We start from the raw sequence: 15,967 nt of genomic DNA on the forward strand, positions 1-15,967 counted from the left end.
CTTAATTATTTTTTCATAAAATGAACTCTAATAGGTTGTCTGTTTTGTAGATTAATTTTCCATGACTGGAATTATATTATTTTAAAATAGCAATCGTTTATGCTACTTTTAGATATTATTTAAAATCTCCAATTACTGCTATTACTCAGTCAGCTGAACGTTTAGTTGTTGAAAACATAAAGTGTACATTGTATGCATGTTTAGGTATTTAGTCATTCTTTTATGCAATCTATTTGATAAATAGGAAATATTTAATATGTATATGCAATAAATAAAATTATAAAGGATAAATATAGCATATCACTTACTTTAGAAGACCAAGTTGATACAACCAGTATCCTTATATGCATTCTATATTTTCAGTCAAACTATGTATCAAATTCAGCTAATAAATTATTGTACAGGTCGCACCTTGCTGGTCTGGCATCAAAGTCCCAAACTAGAGAATTTTCTGGACCAGGGAAGGTTCTCTTACATAGCCCCCAGCCTCTGACTCTCAGCACTGCCAGCGTGTGGGGAGGGGAATGGAGAGGGCACTTCCTCCAGCCCTGGCTAGGCTACCCCGTTGTCACTGCCCTGTCTGCACTGTCTGCTGGGCTCTAGCAGCCCGCACTGTGGTGAGCTGCCACAGGCTCTGACTCTGACTCGGGGGCTGCTGAGAGCTTGGGCTCTGGTCCAAGTCCTGTGTCAGCCTGTGGATTCTGGCCCTGCTTCCACAGACTACCTGGGATTCTGGCCCTATGCTGCTCGGGGCTGCTCCCAGCCTCGGTCCCTCTGCTATGGGCTGCCAAGGGCTCAGGCTTCTTCCCTGCAGCAGCCTGCAGGCTCTAGCACCACTTTGATACTGCCTCGAGTTGTTGCCAGCCCGGTTCTGCACTGCTGGAGCTTGTATCCGACTCTGTCCCGGTGCCACACGTTGCTGGGTACTGCCACCAGCTCCAGAACCTGTCCCGTTCTGCTGTCAACCTAGCCCTGCTCCTGGATTGCCTTCCTGCCACTAGGCTACTGGGGCTTTCTGAACCAGGAACATCCATGATCCTTCTAGACCATGGACGTTGCCGGACCAGAGAGTTCCAGTTTTGGGAGGTCCCTCAACATATAGGTCCCTCAATTGAGGTTGGGTTCCATTTGTGGTAGGCGCTCATATACTATCAGACACTACTGTGAAGAAATTATTGATTATGTACACAAGGGCAGACAAAGGAGAGAAAGAAATACAGGTTGGACCTCCCTACTCCGGCACCCTCGGGACCTGATCTGCCTTGCACCAGGGGAGGTCAGTGCTTTCCTACTGGCTGCCCTACTCCCAAGCTTCTCTCCTTGGGGATCCCTGCCCTGCTGCTGGCCTCCCTAACACTGGCCTGGCACGGCTCCTCATCCTGCTGCTTGCCCGGCCTCACCGGCCCTGCTGCTGCCAGAGGTTCCCCAGCTGAAGCGCTTGGACACCCAACCCTGATGCTAGGGCTGGCCCCACTGCCACTGGAGATTCTGCCACCTGCTTCCACCAGCCCTGCTTCAGCTGTGGGGTTCCCCAGCAGAAGCTGTCTCGTCATCCTGGCCCCGTTGCCCAGCGGTGATTTGCTGGGATTCCTGACCAAGGTTCTACTCCAGCCAGGAGTTTCCCAGCTGGGGCCAGGACTTCCGATCACTTGGCCCCAGTGATTTCCCAGCCCGGGCGGGGGTCCCCAAATGCCGCCGATCCCCGCTGATGCTGGGGTTTCCTGGCCCAGCTGGGGCTCCTCAGCCTCCTCTGGGGCTCTTTGGTCCAGCAACATTCATGGCCCTGCCAGACCATGGATGTTGCTGGACCAGAGAGTCCCAGATTTGGGAGGTTCAGCCTGTAGTATCATCCCAATTTTTCAAGTGGGAAAACTTTAACACAGAGAAATCAAGTGCAAAAGTCACAGAGAATTGCAAAAGTCCATGGCAGAACTAACAATTGGACCCACAATACCATCTATAAAACATTTAAGTGTTGACTCCCAAGAATCTTCAAATTTATAATACAGTACTTGTGTAGTGCTTTCATTTTCCAAGTATTCTACAATCATGAATACTCGTAAACAACCCTCATACATGGCATGAAACCCTTCAGGCCTGTATGTAGGGTGGGTGTGAAGCATGCGAATGCACCCCTCCATGGCCCTCAAAGTAAACATGAGGCTGGGGCAGAGTGTTGCCCCAGTTCACTTCCCCCGTGCTGCAGCGGGAAGGCAGTAGTGGTGCATTGCCCCAGACCCCCACCCCCGTGCTCTGTCCGGATAGGGGAAAGCAGAAGTGGCACATTGCTGCAGCTGGGGAGCTGGAAGTTGTGAACCACCTCACAGTCTGCTGCTCCCCGGTACTTTTGCAGGGGGAGGGGGAAGCTGTGAGCTGCGTGGCCCTGGGAATGGTGCAGCCTCTCCCCTCCCCCATCGCAGTGCTTGGGGGGGGGAGGGGGAGATGTGGAAGCCGTGAGCTGCCATGCAGCCTCTCTGTCTCCTCCTTTCCAGTGGGGCTGGGAGCTGTGCAGACTCTTCCCATCCCCGGTGCTGGGGGATGGAAGCTGCCATGCAGCCTTGGGAGTTGCGCAGCCTCTCCCTTCCACCTCCCCGGTGCCCGGGACGGGGGCACTATGCAGTCTCTTTCCTCTGCATTCCCGAGCGGGGCAGGAGATGCATGGCCTCCCCCTCTCTGGTGCTCCAGGGAGGCAGGTGCTGTGCCATCTTTCCCCTCCCCACACATCCACCCCCTCCGACATGCCCTAGATGGAGGGCAGAGCAGGCGCTGGCACAGACTTGGCCTGCTCCCTTGGACTGCTAGAGAGAGAACTGGGACTGGTGCACTGCGGCTCAGCCCTGCCCAGTGGCAGGGGCAGGTGGATGAGAGAGATCAGGGAGAGAGCGGGGGGCGTGTAGGGGAAGAGCCAGGGCTGGGGTAGGGACATAAGTCGACTAGTTGCTTCGCCTCTCCCTTACTGCCTCTATCAGAAAGAGGCAGCAATGGGGGGCGGGGAGGAGAGAATGGGGTGCTGGGGGTAACTGGCTTAAAAGCTGGTTCCCTCTAGCTTCATGGGAGAAGGTAGGGGTGCAGCGGCAGCATTCCACCTTTGAAATGTACAAGAGTGCCCTCTGGGGCTCTTCTACATTTCAAAGCAGAAGCACCGCATGAAATTCGGGGCCAGCATGGGACTCTAAGCCCCCCACTAACCCCAGGCTCCATATAGCATTTCATAGGTGGAATACCGCAGGGTACTTCCACTTTGAAATGTAACAACAGCCGGGCGGGCTCTTGCTACATTTCAACGTAGCAACGCCGTTATTGACTAATTGAATAGTCGATAGAAATTCCATCCCCTATTCGGTTAGTTGATTAATTTAGTTTAACATCCCTAAGCTGGGCAGCCTTGGTCCTGGGCCTTCCCCAGCCAAGATTGGGGGTTGGTGAGTGAAGCGAGTGGGGGCCCCAACTCCCTAGTTTCAGTCAAAGTTGGCAGCCCTATGAGAGTCCCATGTATTTTTTTTTCCCTCCTAGTTCATGAACTAAAGAAAGATTTATTTGTGTGCTTTGTAAAGTGCTAGTATTGTCTTAGTAGTATCCTGGTAGGTAGGTAGGTAGGTAGGTAGGTAGGTAGGTAGGTAGGTAGGTATAATAGTTTAATTAGCTATGTGTTAGTTTTGTACATCTGGTGCTATGACATCACAAGGCTTTAAGTGCTATTCTTTGGAGTAGCTATCCTGAATAGGGACCTCTACACTCGGTGCTTGTTGTGCCTAGGAGAGATGCGCATTAAAGAAAAGTTCAGTATCTGTTGCTTGTTCAAAATGAGAATGCACGTTGCCAGAGACATACTCCAAACCATGAGGCCTACTTGAGGTCTTGGGATCTTTTCATAAATCATCCAGCCCTTCAAACTATTTTAGAACTGGGACTGGTAACTTTTATACTATTAGACTTATATTCTATCTGCAGTAGACAAGGGACTACTCTCCTTCCCCTGGACTTCTGAGGAAGAGAACTCACAAAATTGCTTCGAGCCATTCCAGGGTTCAGAAGGATACTCCCCACTAAGAAGAGTGCAAAAACTTTTCAAGTGCCTAAAACAGAGGAGAACTATCTACCCTTTTCCCAATTCTGTGATGAGAACAGATGAGTACCATGTCGTCAGTGCCACCTCTAAAGTTGATGGATAGCTTTTGCCCACAGTAGATAAACTGTTAGACTATATGAGTCCAAGTACATTATTATGCTAATCTCACACAGGGATATTGCCAAATGCTGTTCCTATTTAAGTTAATGGTAAAACTCCCACTTACATCAGTGGAATTAAGTTTTGACTCACATTGTTTCTTGGAACATCTTTTGTAGTAAATCTATGAAAGGTCATCTGCTGAAGGGCATTGGAGATCCATTTTCCAAATGAATGCACTGGGTCTGATGATTCTTCAAATTGACAATTATTGGCCCACACACAATAGTGGGGTTAGAGCACAAGCCATATATTTTATTAAATACAACAGAACACAGCTAGTGTATGAATGGCACATATGGCTCCTACACACACATACCCCCACCCACCCACCATGGTCACACCTCAGTCTTCCAAAGGCAGATGAGTTTTTAAGAGGCTAATGCAAGGCCTCTCTTGCAATATCCACCTAAGATCAAGAATAGGAAGGCCCCAGATTTCCCTCCACATCTTTCTTTGTGAAAGGACATGGGTTGAAATGAAGCATGCCTCTTTCTACACAGGAAACTAGAACACTTCTCTCACCATCCAGTGCACAGCAAAGGTCCATCAAGATGCCATCTGGCCAGTGCCCTGTTATGACAAATATCATTAATATAATACCATTAAAAGCTGGTTCTCCCCAACACCAGCTTTGCGGTGCCACCTGTGTCTCCCCTCTAGCCAATGCTGCTTCCTCTATCAGAGACAGCAGCAATGGAGAGGGCAGAGGAAGCTGCTGCAAAACAGCCTCTATCTGCGGCAGGCCTGACCACCCGCATGGACAGAGATTGTTCCACATCCCATGAAGCAGCCTCTGTGTCAGAGGCAGCAATTTAAGGCGGCAGGCAACTAGTCTGCATGGAGAGCTGTTTTTTTAATTGGCTCCCCTTGCAGACCAGGTCCCCCTGACACACCACACTGCTGTCTCTGATAGAGAGGCAGCTGCATGGAGTAGCAGAGGCTCCCCAGGAGTTGGGCCAGAGTGCACTCACTGCTGGCCCCACCCCTGGGGGGACTATCAAATAGTTGTGTAACTGTGAAGATTTCATACAGTTACACGACTAGTCGATTACCCAATAGCTAACATCCCTAATTAAATATGCTTTAAGGGCAAAATTATCCAGTCAGTCATATGGTATGAAAATTGTTTCTTTGGAGTTTGGTGATTACTAGGGATATGAAGTAGGGCTGTTAAGAAGCATGTAATTCGTTAATTGCGTAGTGGACAAAAATATTGTCAACTACACGATTAATTAATAAGGGTTAGCACTGCAAGCACTCAGTCCCACAACCCCTGTTACAGTTCTGGTGCGTAGGCATGCTGACTCACTCCCATCTGAATCCAGGTCCTGGCAACTACCCCCACTGTGGCTCTGTGTTATAAGGTGACTAGGGAGCCGGCACACAGGCACTGTAGCTCAGTCCCAGCTTGGGCTGGGTCCCAGCATCAACCCCTGCTGTGGCTCTGCATTAATACTATTATTGCAGAACCGCAGCAGGGGTTGATGCTGGGACTCAGCGCAAAGGGTTGATGCTGATAGTGAGCTAGCCCTGCCTGCATGCCAGCTCCTAAATTGCGTCCAATGCAGAGCCATAGAGGAGGTTGATTCTGGGATTCGGCATGAGTCTTTAGAGGTGGGCACCCAGCCAATAGCTGTTGCACTCCAGCCAATCTCAAGGCAGTGCAGAAAGAAGGCTGACAATATTGTGACTCCTCCCCAAAATAACTTTGTGACCCCTTCCGTCCTGTCCCCGCCCTGCAATTCCCATTTGCATCAGGTCCAGTGTTCACTCTAACTTTTCCTGCCCTTGTGCAGAATTAATTTTTGATGCACCTATATGGAGGTGACCGGTCTGGAGTGGGGCCATGGACAAGGGGCTTAGGGCTGGGACATAGGGTTAGGGTGCAAGAAGGTGAAGGCTTCAGCTGGAGGTGCGTGCAGCGGGGTAGGGCCAGGTATGAGGGACTCAGGGCTGAAGCAGAAGGTTGCAGTAGAGAGATCCGAGCACTCTGGCTGTAAATACAGGCTAGAAGGTGGAGCCAGGTTTGGCCAAGGTTTGGTGTAAAGAAGGGTACTCTGGGGCTACTGTGAGGATAAAGGATTCTCCCCAGCTCTCTCTCCTCACATCAGGAACAGTTTGGTGGAATATTCGAGGTCTGCTTTACAGGGCTCGCCCACAACATTTTGGCACGTGAGGCGGGGAGCTCAAATGAGGCCCCCATACCCCCTCGTTTGGGCCAAAACTTAGAAAGGTCTCAATTCTGCCTCCTTCCTGTTCTTCTCCTCTCATGGTACTGCAGAGCGAATACATATGCACCAGCAGCATACACAATTTTCTACACTCTAGGTCCTCAGTCTGGCACCTGAGGTGGCCGCCTCAGGTTTGCCTTATGGTAAGGCCAGCCCTGGTCCTTTATTTCAGATACTCATTCTACCTTGGACCCTCCAAACTCTGGGATCCAAGTGAACAACAAATTAACCACAGGTAGACTTTTTTTTATCTTCGTTAGTACGTAAATACACTAATCAGTTATATCACCCTTTAAGCTCTGATTTAGTAATGTGAACACCCATATAATCATAATCATGTGATGAATATAATTATACCTTCCTCTGTTTATTGTTTACAGATTTTTAATTGATATAAGCAGTTCTCACAAATCAAAGCTCTTTAAATCAGCAACTTACAAGGAGGAAGGAGATGTGACCCTGAGTATGTTTTAGAGCAAAGGGGACCAGACAAGAGGGTAAGGAAAGTAATATTATTAACACATAGAGCATTCATTAAAAGTTACATATTTGGTACAGCTGCATGCTTATCTATCCTGAGCAAGCAGGAAACGAGGAATCAAAGCAAGTCTATAAATCAATAGAAGCAGTGTCTGCCTGGGTCATGCCCCATTACTATGTTCAGAACTACCCAGACCCCTTATTTAATCCTTACACACACCAACACTCCCACACTCTCTTCAAAGAAGGGCCAAGGCACCCCACCAGTCATGCTATGGGAAAGTAGGAAAGGCAGGTGACAAAATGGGAGGGTTATTGAATTTTACAAGTATGGTTTCCAGGGTTTGGCTAAGGCAACACATAACTTTAAATATCCCGTTAATACAAATAACAATACAGTTAGTACAAATAATAACCCTATAGCATGAGTAATAGAACTAAAAAGCTAATGAGTGTTCATTAGGCCTGTTCGAAGGTCCCAGGCCACATTAGTCTAAGCACAGCCTTCAGGCAACTCAGTTGCTATTTGAAAAGCATACATTCCCTAGGGGTTTCGGGCTTCCAGAATCTGTGTACAGTGCTGCTCATCCTGGAGTTTCCTCAGCAATTGTGTGAAAAAGTCCCAATTAATCCATATGGGTTCTGATACCACATTAGTCCAGTTAATTGGTATCGTTAGGTGTTTGGTTATGTTCAGTTGTTGCATGGCTGGTATTGCGATTTGATTAGTGGAGTTTCCCCAGTTGCAGGGAGAAATTTCTGAGTCCAAAACCCACCCGTTCCACACATCTCCCACCTTCCATGGCCTGGCCATTAAATTACAGCTTATCCCTTCCAGCAGATTTTATTTCCCTGTTCCACTCAGTGCTAGAGGAGTGTTGGTTCTGTACATTGTAAGGATGGTAGCTCTTGTGACCATCCCTCCCAGGTGTTTCCTGATTCTGCCTACACCAACCCCATATGCGGATTATATGCCTCAGATCCCATTAGAAACCAGGAGGTTTTTACTCCAATCTGAACTTTCCTTACTGGTTCTCAGGACCATTTCCATTTACACCCACTCCCAAATCCTGACTACAGAAGGGTAGCTGAGATCCAGTTCCCTCCAGCCACTCCCTAAACAGTAACGATACACTGGATTCAGTGTGCATTCACCCAGGGTTGTATGCCAGGTGGCCCTAAGGGACCAGTACTCTTTTAATTGGGTAGCTACATTGTTCCCTTCCAATCCAGAAGGCTATAATGACAGTGGGGTTTGTTGAACTTAGCCACAGACTTCTTCCCACGAAATAGATTTTATGTTCTTTACTAGTTTAGTGATGAGGGATTAGGTGATATTCTCAAGGGTTAAAATGATGTTCCCCAGCAGATGATCAGTTGAACTAAATGCAGACCCCTGCAGTAGTCCTCCCCTATACAGTAACCCCAGAGCATGTTCCAGACTTTGCATTTGAGAAGCGGAATCAGCTCCCTGAAGTTCCCTGAGTTCGTCTTTCCATATGTAATTGTAAGGGAGATAGGTATGTTACTGACAATTTGGCAGGAGGTGAAGGGGTAGGGAGAGAAAATGATTTAATCAGAGTGCATTTTTCTTTATTCCAAAAGGGAATGGCATGACATGTCCAATAAAAAGAGTATCAGGGGAATCCAGAGAGGGGTGAAATTCCCATCTGATGCCCCTTCTGCAATATAATACATACTGTTAAAATGCTTATACGTCCTTTTCTGCCTAATGCAGTATCCCCTCTTTTTTGAAACACAATACAGAACAATGTTAGCAATAAGACAAACACCACAAATCCTGACAAGTTTAGTTTATTTCAGTTTATTTTGGATTTTTTTTATTTAAAGGTTTTATTTAGAAATTTTAGTGAATTTATACTAAAACAGTGTTAAATTGAAAAAGGTAAAAAACTAAATGCAGCATTTCACATTAACAAAACATTTTGGCTACATCTAGACTGGTATGATTTTCCGCAAATGCTTTTAATGGAAAAGTTTTTCTGTTAAAAGCATTTGCGGAAAAGAGCGTCTAGATTGGCACAGACGCTTTTGTGCGAAAGCACTTTTTGCGGAAAAGCATCCATGCCAATCTAGACACGGTTTTGCGCAAGAAAGCCCCGATCGCCATTTTCGCCAACAGGGCTTTTTTGCGCAAAACAGTTTTTAGCTGTCTACACTGGCTCTCTTGCGCAAATACATTTACGCAAGAGGGCTTTTTCCCCGAACGGGAGCAGCGTAGTATTTGCGCAAGAACACTGACAATCTTACATTAGATTGTCAGGGTTCTTGCGCAAATTCAAGCGGCCAGTGTAGACAGCTGGCAAGTTTTTCCACAAAGCGGCTGCTTTTGCAGAAAAGCTTGCCAGTCTAGACGCAGCCTTTGGTTGATGAGATCTGAGTTTTATCTGGCTGTTGCTTTTTTAATTTTTTTTGAGATTTTCCTTTTTGTCTTATTTCAGGATAGGAAGTATTTCAAAATCTCATTTTCCTGCCTAATTTGACCAGTAATTACTGCTGGACCATTTAAAAATAGTCTTTTTTAAAATAAATTATTAGTCACAATTTTTCATTGCCCTGTGTGTGAGGGCTTGATTTTTTTTTAAAGGAATTACATTTTGCAGACACATGATTATTATTGTTTTGCTAACTTTTTTAAAAAACAACGAAAACCAAACATTGTTTTCCTTATATCAGTATTTCAGTTTAGAGTAAAGCAAAAAAGTATTCAGATGCTCCAACAGTTTCTTCCTTTTCTTCTGTTGGTTTTAGTTAACACAAAGTCAATAGTAGAGAGAAGTCAAGGTAAGATATACTACCTTCGGATTCAGATGCTAATCCCCATTAACAACTTTTCCATCTTAGAGTAAATAATGTGCATACATGCTTTTTGTTAACTTTTTATGTATTTTTTTCAGTTCGTCAGAGTTCTATACACTATAATATGTATTTGTAGCATGGATACTACACAGGATTCCACTGTTTTTAAGGGTTTTTCCTGTAGTAATGTATGCATTGTAAAAATCCCATTATCATAATAGGTCCAAAGGATGGAATATCTATCAACATGTCTCATAAATTATGAATTATACAATTGAAAATGACATTTTAAAAGATTTTTCACTTAAAATATTTAATACAAAAATAATAAAACTGTGGGGGATTTGCATTGCTTGCAGATTACATGGAGGCAATTCATATTTCCACCTAATTCTTCAAATGTGGAAAATGTGGCATTTTAAACTTGAATTTTAAATAAGGGGAAACCTTTATAGGAGAACTGCAGGAGTATGCATTTTGTAGCCATTGTCTCAAGAAAATGTAAATACAAAAGAAAAAACTGAAAATAAAATCAGTATTTTTAGGAGCTATTCCTATACTCTCTCATGGGTTTCTTCAGAGACTCTTTGATAAGGCATAGCATCTTTTTGCTTCATGATCTGTTGAGAGAAGGTACTTGACTACGCTTTCCAACAGTCTATAGGAGCTCTTCAGCATTGGGAAAAAAAATGTATTTATTTGCTCTGTCTTCATAAAATTGATTAACTATCTCTAATTCAGAGGGGTAGCCGTGTTAGTCTGAATCTGCAAAAGCGACGAAGAGTCCTGTGGCACCTTATAGACTAACTGAAGTGTAGGAGCATAAGCTTTCGTGGGCAAAGACCCACTTTCTCTAATTCAGCAGATTAATCATTAATATTTGGAGATCTTTCTTGCTATGCTGTATTAGGACAAGAACATCACCAGACAGACATTTACATTTTGTTATTTAACTAAAACAACAACATTCTGGATTTTTTTCTTCAACAGCAAACATATAACATTTTAACAAAACAAGCATATTAATTTTTAATTTAGTTAAACATTCAAGTTTTTTAAAATCAGGTTTTGTTTTTGATAAAGTTCTTTCTAACTAAAATAGTTCAATGAAATATTAAAAAAAAATTAGAGTGACTGTGGTCTACACTGTCACACTATTTCAAAATAACTAACACTATTCCGAAATAACTTAGTCTGCATCTACACAGCAGGGAGTTATTTCAAAATAGTGTCAAGATATTGTCAAGCTGGAGGACTTCTTACTCTGACTCCTGTAACCCTCATTGTATGAGGAATAAGGAAATGTATGCATGAAGGAAGATTGCTCTATTTTGAAATAAGTGCTGAGTGGATGCTCCCTATTTTGAAATAAGCTACAGAATTGATGTAGCTCAATTTACGCAGCTTATTTTGAGTTAAGCCCTGTTGTATAGATGCACCCTATGTTAGTCAGGTACACATGAGAAAATTAAAATATTGGCTTCTGCAGCTAATTCCATTTTCTTCTCCTTCATTTTCCTATTTGTTCATAATCTAGAAAAGAAACAAGCTTGCCTGTTTTTTCAGGTCCCAAACAATTTCTAATTTTAGAGTGAATTAGGCTATGTCTAGACTGCCGCTTTTTTTCGGCAAAAGGTATGCAAATTGCACTCCTCAATTTGTGTACCTTTCTCTGATAGTTTTGTCAGAAGATGCTTTTCCAAAGTTTGGCCCATTTATACTAGGCCAAATTTTGGAAAAGCCTCTTATTTTGGAAGAGTCCTTCTTCCTCGTAGAATGAGGAAGACAGGACTTCTGAAAGAGCATGTCTTCAGCAGTTAAGGTTTGACCCTGGTGCTTTTCCCATTTATTGTTTTAATACTTGTAATTTAACTCTGTCATTGCATCTTTCTCTTTCTAAGATCTTCCTTAGGTTCTTCCAAATTTCAACAGCATCAGCAATAAGACAGCTATTTCCCTGCATTTTGTTAAGAAATAGGCTTTAGGGTACTCAGCATGTGTTCAACATTTCTCTTAAGCTCAATGTTGAGGACATTTGCTGTGACAATGCCATCTATTTTTTCACAATTTTGTTCACAAATTGTCATCAGATTAGGTTAGTTATTGATATAGTACTCAAAACAGTCCACTGCTGAGTTTCATCACACATCTTGTGGGAGAGTTGGATTGGCTCCTCCCACTTTTTTCAAAGCAGCTGCTGCAAAGTGATTATTACAGAAGTATTCTGCAACATTAGCCTTTATTTCTGGAACACTGAAGTCTTTAGCTAGGAGGTGCATAAAATGAGCACAGCACTGCAACCATATGTTGTTAGCTAAATTTCTTCTGTCTTGGATACATTTAAAACATAGTCTGTGACCAAACTGTATATTAGATATTTGATTTTTCCCCCCAATTTGTTACAGCTTTTATTGCAATTTCTTGTAAGCATTTTGCTGTGTGTGCTTTTCCTGAGGTTTCAATTGTTTCTGAAAGGAAGACATTCCCTTCTTCTGTTGTCACTTAAGCATAAGTGTGGGCAATAAAAAACCAGCAGTCCGCAAGGCTAGTCCTTGGCGGGTTTCCGCTGTTATGTTTACCTGCACCTCCACAGACATCGGAGGATTGCAGCTCTGGTTGGCTGCAAATCTCTGACAGATGTGAAGATGTGGACAGACCCTTTAGTTAAATATATATTTCTTTGTTTTACGGCTTAGTATATAAGCTTTCTTTGTTTTAAGGTTTAGTAAGTAAAAGACAGGGTCTTGTATTGTATCTATGTTAATAAGATTAGAGGAATGTTGAAGGCCCAGGCCACAATGTGAACTGTTTTAATTATAAAATTTAGTAAGGTTTAATTTACAATTATTTTTTTTCTCAATGTAAAACACTGCTGTTTATATACCTTTGAAGGTCTCTGTGAAAGACTGTTTGTGTGAATGAGAAATGTATGCATCAGAAAAAGATAAGGTGTGAAGACCGTTGTTAAAGCCAGGTGATCAAGAGAGCAGGGGTGAGAGACTTACTGATACCAGCGAACCATCAGCGTGTATCCATGGAGGGGCAAATTGATGACTCTAAGGTGGAGGTGGAGCTGGTACCCCTAAAGACAATTGATTACTCAATCCAGGACAGGCTGACCCTCTTGGAGGTGTTTTGGAATGATAACATCAAAAGATAACACCAATTAAGGAGTAACTGGTCACAAACTGACACAGCGAAATCCATAGACTTCGACAGAGAAAAGAGGACTATAAGAGCAGGGTGCTTTGCTGTGGGACTTTGAGTTTGTCTTGCCACCAACTCTAGAGGCATCGGATCGCGACTGACAGAGCCTGGCTCCTCTCTGCGATCAATATGGCTAGCTACTAGCTTGATCCAGACTTTGGACTGGTGACTATAACATCAACTGGCGGGACTCTGTGTGTGTGTGTGTGTGTGTGTGTGTGTGTGTGTGTGTGTGTAAATGACTAAAGCATATGCTACTGTTGTATTCTCAATAAATGTGGCATGCTGCCTTCTCCCCTATAAAAGATGTCACGTGCTTTGTATGGACATAACATCGCTATTCACAGCCAATGCAAGCGTTGGGAAGTATCGTAGACTGGGTATTCCACCACTCGTATTGGCCATGAACGGCAATTCACAGCCAACCTAAGCTGCAGTCCTCCAATACTTGTGGAGGTACAGGTAAATATGGAGGTGGGGGCCCATCATGGACTAACACTGCTGACTGGATCCAGCCCATGGGCTGGAATTTGTCCACTACTGCTCAAGCACATTGTCGAGGGGTACGCCTCCCCCCAAAGTTTCTTTGCCCCTGTTTGGGTCCCTCAACCAGGGCAGCTACGGTATCTGCAGTTCCAATACAAAGTCCCGGCCCCTTTATCGGGGTAAATATGGCTCTATCAGCCTGGTTCAGAAGTCAGTGCCCCTCTATTGGGGAAAATACAGCTCTTGAGGCCTAGCTGACCAGCAAAGCCTCTCCTGGACCAGGGGTAGATTGTCCAGGGAAGGGAAAATCGGTGGTAGGGGGACCCAGGCCCTCCCTCTCCACCGGGTCCCATCCCAGGGCCCTTTAGGGAGGAACTGTGGCTCCTGCCCACTCGGCGGGGAATCTGGCCAATACATGCCGAGCCGCTCTATCAGTCCTTTGCCCTGGGCTGCTTCCTACCATGCACTGGCTCCCCTGTGGTCCATCTGCCTCAGAGTCAGTACCTGCCAGGTGCGGCCCTGCCTCCCTGGGGTTGGCGGCTGCTGACTCTGCCTCCGGGTCGGGCACTGGGGGCGACTCTGGTCTCAGCTGCTGCAGAAACAGCGGTACGGCCTGGGCTGCCCCTTCACCCTGCGGCCTCCCTGGTTGCAGGGCTCTCTCTGCTTTTATATCCAGGCTCTGCTGGGAGCATACGCAGCAGGGCTGGAGGGGCAGGGCCTTCTCAGCCAGCTGGGCCTGGGTTACCCCCTTCCCTCCAGTGCTGGGACTATCCGCCCAGTCACACACATACAACAGGATCATTGTGGAAATGGTTTCACCCATCAAGACTAAAGTTAACAATTTTATCCTCTAGACTTTTTGCATACTGCTCAATTTTTCTTTCATATACTTTACCCAGCAATTTGCCTGTGACATCTGCTCTGCTGAGTGGACTGCATCCTGGCCGTAATGACTGAACCATATTAATGAAGTTTGGGTGCTCAGTCATACAGAAAAGAGAGTTTGTTGCATAAATAAACTGGGCAATTTTTTCATCAATTACCCCTTTTTGAAATCTGTTGCTTCTTATCACAAACTTGTCTATGGTTGGTTCTGCATGATGGAGATTTTTTCTTTTTTCTTTTTGTTACTGTGGCTATTTGACATACATGATGTGACTGAAACAGTATCATTGCCAGATAACTCTGAGACTATAGAAAATGATGGTGGTCTTGAAGGTGGATAGTCTTCAGAATCCCATATGTTGAGCATGGATTCTCCTAAAGAAATAAGTCAATGCAGTTATTTAATTATTATTATCATTCTGCTCATTTTTTATTACTCAGTGCATTCACTGACACTCAGTACTACTGTGAAGGTGAAATTATATAAGAAAGATCTGCCTATTTCAGCTATTTATTTTTATCAAATATATAAAAAATGGTAGTACTATTGTAGGGGTCAATTGCAGAAGAACTCTGTATGTGTGAAGTATAGGGGTGGTGAGGCCTGCATTCTCCCTCCTTTCCCCTACTAGTGATGAGCCAGAAGCAAGCCTCTAGGAACATACACCATTGTAGCAAAAACGAATTGTAGATAAGGGCGGGAACATAATCTTGTTTACCTAAAATGTACTGATCATGTAAACAAAGTCAAAGGACAAGCAGTACAACTGAGCCATACTGCAACAAGCAATGAGTAACCCCTGGATATTTCCAAACTGCCACAAACAAGGTAGACACACAGTATTTAAAGCTGCACCAGAGCACAGCAATTTGGACCTCACTAATGGGCTTTGGGTACCAGTGCCTCGGAAGCTGAGACAGTCTCCCACTTCATCCGCAGCCGAAATGGGGTTCCCTGCTAGCCGAAGGGATGTAAGAAATGCCGCTTTTCCTATCATGTTCTTTTAGTTAAGGAGCACAGCTGATAGCTGTCAGGAAATAAACTGCTTGTGTTTGACAGATACCTGTGTAGAGTGTCTTTGTACTTTGAGAACCCAGTGTCGGACCTGAGACTTACTCTTACCAGCAACACCATAGAGTAAAAACTATATTTTTTTGCTTAAACATGAGAATTCAAGAACAGTTCAGAAGGAAGACAAGCAGTCTTTAAGAAAGAAGTATGAAGTAATATATTTTTTTTTACCAACCTGAAGATTCTGCATGTTCAGACATGTTCCTTTCATCATCAGTGCAGCTTCCTCCTGAGAAGGAATACTTCTCATGAAGTTGTTTATTCAGGCAACCAGGCCTTGCATTTCTTTGTTGCACTGTTTTCATTTTGCACGTATGCCTGTCTTACCTATTGGGAGAGTAACTTCATGAAAATATTCCCAAACTGGGTGACTACGTCTACATTGGCAAGATTTTGCGCAAATTCTCTTTAACTCAAGAGTTTTTGCATTAGAGTATTTGCGCAAGAGTGTGTCTACACTGGCATGTGCTTTTGTGTAGACGCTCTCTTGTGCAAGAAAGCTCCGATGGCCATTTTAACCATCGGGCTTTCTTGCACAAGAAATTCATGTTGCCT

At 44.4% G+C, this 15,967-nt stretch overlaps 1 protein-coding gene across 14 annotated transcripts in view; it reads left to right on the forward strand.

Moving 5' to 3' along the window:
* Nucleotides 1-15,967, forward strand: part of KIAA0825 (KIAA0825 ortholog) — a 380,197-nt gene that overhangs the window by 24,809 nt on the left and 339,421 nt on the right. For 2 of the 14 annotated variants that reach the window (XM_075932132.1, XM_075932136.1), the window contains 3 exons: nt 6,635-6,697; nt 6,843-6,959; nt 9,715-9,747. The exons of 8 other annotated variants lie outside the window; for them this stretch is intronic. The gene's annotated coding sequence lies outside the window, so the exon portion shown is untranslated. The remainder of the gene's footprint in view (nt 1-6,634; nt 6,698-6,842; nt 6,960-9,714; nt 9,748-15,967) is intronic. 4 more of the 14 variants (XM_075932127.1, XM_075932128.1, XM_075932137.1 and 1 more) reach the window with 3 other exon arrangements.

This window comes from Pelodiscus sinensis, chromosome 6 (assembly GCF_049634645.1).
Source record: "Pelodiscus sinensis isolate JC-2024 chromosome 6, ASM4963464v1, whole genome shotgun sequence".
Classification (NCBI taxonomy): domain Eukaryota; kingdom Metazoa; phylum Chordata; order Testudines; family Trionychidae; genus Pelodiscus; species Pelodiscus sinensis.